Here is a 5,742-nt window from a genome sequence, read left to right on the forward strand (position 1 = left end):
GAATTAGGCGATTTTGCAAGTTTTTCATGTGTGTTAGCCCACAGATATTTTAGGTGCCGAGGGTCCGAGTCAAATTTTCTTGGATTCTTCCATAGTAGCGTCCATAATGACCTGGGGAATGACTTCAGTAGCTCCAGCGGTGCTATAGAGGGGTTTAGGAGCATTTTATTGGCAACGCAATTGGAATTAAGCGATTTTGCAAGTTTTTTATGTGTGTTAGTCCACGGATTTTTTAGGTCTCGGGGGTGCGGGTCGAATTTTCTTAGATTCTTCCATTGTAGCATCCGTAATGACCTGGGTAACAACTCCAGTAGCTCCGATGGCGCTTTAGAGGGGTTTAGGAGCATTTTATTGGCGACGCAATAGGAATTAAACAATTTTGCCACTTGTTCGTGTGTGTTAGCTCACGGATATTTTAGGTGCTAGGGGTCCGGGTCGAATTTTCTTGGATTCTTCCATATGAGCATCCGTAACAACCCGGGGAATGACTCCAGTCGCCGTGGCGGCTCTTTAGAGGGGCTTAGGAGCATTTTATTAGAGACACAATAGTAATTCGGCGATTTTGTCAATTTTTCATGTGTGTTAACCCACAGATTTTTTACGTGCTAGGGGTCCATGTTGAAATTTCTTGGATTCTTCCATAGTAGCGTCCGTAACGACCTGGGCGGTTTAGAGGGGTTTAAGAGCATTTTATTAGAGACGCAATAGGAATTCGGCGATTTTGCAAGTTTTTCATGTGTGTTAGCCCACAGAGTTTTTAGGTGCCGAGGGTCCGGGTCAAATTTTCTTGGATTCTTCCATAGTAGCGTCCGTAATGACCTGGGGAACGACTCCAGTAGCTCCAGCGGTGCTATAGAGGGGTTTAGGAGCATTTTATTGGTAACGCAATAGGAATTAAGAGATTTTGCAAGTTTTTCATGTGTGTTAGTCCACGGATTTTTTAGGTCTCGGGGGTGCGGGTCGAATTTTCTTAGATTTTTCCATTGTAGCGTCCGTAAAGACCTGGGTAACAACTCCAGTAGCCCCGATGGCGCTTTAGAGGGGTTTAGGAGCATTTTATTGGCGATGCCATAGGAATGAGGCAATTTTGCCACTTGTTCGTGTGTGTTAGCTCACGGATATTTTAGGTGCTAGGGGTCCGGGTCGAATTTTCTTGGATTCTTCCATAATAGCATCCGTAACGACTTGGGGAATGACTGCAGTCGCCGCAGCGTCTCTTTAGAGGGGCTTAGAAGCATATTATTAGAGACGCAATAGTAATTAGGCGATTTTGCCAGTTTTTCATGTGTGTTAGCCCACAAAATTTTTACGTGCCGGGGGTCCGTGTTGAAATTTCTTAGATTCTTCCATAGTAGCGTCCGTAACGACCTGGGGAACGACTCTAGTAGCCCCAGCGGCAGTTTAGAGGGGTGTAGGAGCATTTTATTGGAGACGCAATAGAAATTAGGAGATTTTGCAAGTTTTTCGTGTGTGTTAGCCCACAGATTCTTTAGGTGCGGAGGGACTGGGTCAAAATTTTTTGTATTCTTCCATAGTATCATCCGTAACGACCTGGGGAACGACTCCAGTAACCCCGGCGGCGCTATAGAGGGTTTTAGGAGCATTTTATTGGAGACGCAATAGGAATTAGGCAATTTTGCTAGTTTTTTGTGTGTATTAGCGTAAGGATTTTTTAGATGCCGAGGGTCCGGGTTGAATTTTCTTGGATTCTTCCATAGTAGTATCCGTCATGACCTGGGGAATGACTCCAGTAGCCGCGGCGGTGCTATAGAGGGCTTTAGGAGCATTTTATTGGCGACACAATAGGAATTAGGAGATTTTGCTAGTTGTTCGTGTGTGTTAGCTCATGGATTTTTTGGGTGCCGAGGGTACGGGTCGAATTTTCTTGGATTCTTCCGTAGTAGCATCCGTAATGACCTGGGGAATGACTCCAGTAGCCCCGGCGGTACTGTAGAGGGGTTTAGGAGCATTTTATTGGCGACACAATAGAAATTAGACGATTTTGCTAGTTTTTCGTTTCTGTTAACCCACGGATTATTTAGGTGCCGGGGGTTTGGGTCAAATTTTCTTGTATTCTTCTATAGTAGCATCCGTAACAACCTGGGTAACGACTCCAGTAGCCTCGGCAGCGCTGTAGAGGGGTTTAGGAGCATTTTATTGGCGACGCAATAGGAATTAGGCGATTTTGCCAGTTTTTCTTGTATGTTAGCCCACAGATTTTTTAGGTGCTGGGGGTGCGGGTCGAATTTTCTTAGATTCTTCCATAGTAGCATTCGTAACGACCTGGGGAATGACTCCAGTAGCTCCGGCGGCGCTATAGAGAAGTTTAGGGGAATTGTATCGGCGACGCAATAGGAATTAGGCGATTTTGCCAGTTATTTGTGTGTGTTAGCCCACAGATTTTTTAGGTGCTGGGGGTTCGGGTCAAATTTTTTTGGATTCTTCCATAGTAGCGTCCATAACAAACTGGGGAATGACTCCACTAGCCCCGTCGGCGCTGTAGAAGGGTTTAGGAGCATTTTATTGGCGGTGCAATAGGAATTAGGCAATTTTGCCACTTTTTCGTGTGTGTTAGCCCACAGATTTTTTAGGTGCCAGGGGTTTGGGTCGAATTTTCTTGAATTCTTCCATAGTAGAGTTCGTAACAACCTGGAGAACGACTCCAGTAGCCTCGGTAGAGCTATAGAGGGGTTTAGGAGCATTTTATTGGCGGCGCAATAGGAATTAGGAGATTTTGCCAGTTTTTCATGTGTGTTAGCCCACGGATTTTTTAGGTGCCGGGTGTCTGAGTCAAATTTTCTTGTATTCTTCTATAGTAGTGTCCGTAACAACCTGGGGAACGACTCCAGTAGCCCCGGCGGCGCTATAGAGGGGTTTAGAAGCATTTTATTAGAGACGCAATAGGAATTAGGCGATTTTTCCAGTTTTTTGTATGTGTTGGCCCACGGAGTTTTTAGATGCCGGGGGTCTGGGTCAGATTTTCTTGGATTCTTCAATAGTAGGATCCGTAACGACCTAGGGAATGACGCTAGTAGCCCCGGTGGCGCTTTAAAGGGGTTTAGGAACATTTTATTAGTGATGCAATAGGAAATAGGTTATTTGCTAGTTTTTCATGTATGTTAGCCCACGGATATTTTAGGTGCCGGGGGTCCGGGTCGAATTTTCTTGGATTCTTCCATAGTAGCATCTGTAATAACCTGGGGAACGACTCCAGTAGCCTCAGAGGCGCTTTAGAGGGGTTTAGGAGCATTTTATTAGAGACGCAATAGGAATTAGGCGATTAGGCCAGTTTTTCGTGTGTGTTAGCCCACGGATTTTTTACGTGCCAGGGGTCCGTGTCGAATTATTTGGATTCTTCCATAGTAGTGTCCGCAATGATGTGGGAACGACTCCAGTAGCCCCGGCAATGCTAAAGAGGGATTAGGGAGCATTTTATTGGCGATGCAATAGAAATTAGGCGATTTTGCCAGTTTTTCGTGTGTGTTAGCCCACAGATTTTTAAGGTGCCGGGGGTCCGTGTCGAAATTTCTTGGATTCTTCCATTGTAGCATCCGTAACGACATGTGAAATGACTCTAGTAGCCCCGGTGGCACTTTAGAGGGGTTTAGGAGCATTTTATGGGCAACGCAATAGAAATTAGGCAATTTTGCCACTTTTTCGTGTGTGTTAGCCCACAGATATTTTAGGTGCCGGGGGTCCGGGTCGAATTTTCTTAGATTATTTCATAGTAGTGTACGTAACGACCTGGGGAACGACTCTAGTAGCCCCGGCGGTGCTTTAGAGGGGTTTAGGAGTATTTTATTGGCGATGCAATAGGAATTAGGTGATTTTGCAGTTTTTCGTGTGTGTTAGCCCACAGATCTTTTAGGTGCTGGGGGTGCGGTTCGAATTTTCTTGATTTCTTTAATAGTACCATCCGTAAAGACCTGAAGAACGACTCCAGTAGCCCCGGCGGTTCTTTAGAGGGGTTTAGGAGAATTGTATTTGAGACGCAATAGGAATTAGGCGATTTTGCCAGTTTTTCGTGTGTGTTAGCCCACAGATTTTTTACGTGCTGGGGGACCGTGTTGAAATTTCTTGGAATCTTCAGTCGTAGCATCCTTAACGACCTGGGGAACGACGCCAGTAGCCCCGGCGACGCTTTAGAGGGGTTTAGGAGCATTTTATTGGATACGCAATAGGAATTAGGCGATTTTGCCAATTTTTCGTGTATGTTTGCCCACAAATTTTTTAGGTGCGGGGGGTCCAATTCAAACTTTCTTGGATTCTTCTATAGTAACGTCCGTAAGGACCTGGGGAACGACTCCAGTAGCCCCGGCGGCACTTTAGAGGGGTTTAGGAGCATTTTATTGCCGACGCAATAGGAATTAAGTGATTTTGCCAGTTTTTTGTATGTGTTAGCCCATGGATTTTTTACATGCCGGAGGCCTTGGCTAAATTTCTTGGATTCTTCCATTGTAGTATCCGTAACGACCTGGAGAACGACTCCAGTAGCCCCGGCGGTGCTATAGAGGGGTTTAGGAGCATTGTATTGGCGGCGCAATAGGAATTAGGTAATTTTGCCAGTTTTTCGTTTGTGTTAGCCCACAGATATTTTAGATGTCGGGGGTCCGGGTCGAATTTTCTTGGATTCTTCCATAGTAGCGTCCGTAACGACTTGGGGAACGACTCCAGTAGCCCCGGCGGTGCTATAGAGGGGTTTAAGAGCATTTTATTAGCGGCACAATAGGAATTAGGCAATTTTACCACTTTTTAATGTGCGTTAGCCCATGGATATTTTAGGTGCCGGGGGTACGGGTCGAATTATCTTGGATTCTTCCATATTAGCATCCGTAACGACCTGGGGAACGACTCCAGTAGCCCCGGTGATGCTATAGAGGGGTTTAGGAGCATTTTATTGGCGACGCAATAGGAATTAGGCAATTTTGCAAGTTTTTCATGTGTGTTTTAGCCTACGGATATTATAGATGCCGGGGGTCCGGGTCGAATTTTCTTGGATTCTTCCATTGTAACGTCCGTAACGACCTGGGGAACGACTCTAGTAGCCCCGACGGAGCTTTAAAGGAGTTTAGGAGCATTTTATTATCGACGCAATAGGTATTAGGTGATTTTGCCAGTTTTTCGTGTGTGTTAGCCCACAGATTTTTTACATGCCGGGGGCCTTGTCTAAATTTCTTGAATTCTTCAATAGTAGCATCCGTAACGACCTGGGAAACGACTCCAGTAGCTCCGGCGGCGCTATAGAGGGGTTTAGGAGCATTTTATTGGCGGCGCAATAAAAATTAGGCAATTTTGCCACTTTTTCGTGTTTGTTAGCCCACGGATATTTTAGGTGCCGGGGGTCCAGGTCGAATATTCTTGGATTCTTCCATAGTAGCGTCTGTAACGACCAGGGCAACGACTCCATTAGCCCAGGCGGCGCTACAGAGGGGTTCAGGAGCATTTTATTGGCGACGCAAAAGGAATTAGGCAATTTTTCCAATTTTTTGTGTGTGTCAGCCCACGGATTTTTTAGGTGCCGGGGGTCCGGGTCGAATTTTCTTGTATCTTCCATAGTAGCATCCGTAACGATCTGGGGAACGACTCCAGTAGCCACGGCGGCGCTTTAGAGGGGTTTAGGAGCATTTTATTTGAGACGCAATAGGAATTAGGCGATTTTGCCAGTTTTTCGTATGTGTTATCCCACGGATCCGTAACGACCTGAGGAACGACTCTAGTAGCCTCGGTGGTGCTTTATAGGGG

The sequence above is a fragment of the Solanum dulcamara genome, chromosome 2 (assembly GCF_947179165.1).
Source record: "Solanum dulcamara chromosome 2, daSolDulc1.2, whole genome shotgun sequence".
Taxonomy (NCBI): Eukaryota; Viridiplantae; Streptophyta; class Magnoliopsida; order Solanales; family Solanaceae; genus Solanum; species Solanum dulcamara.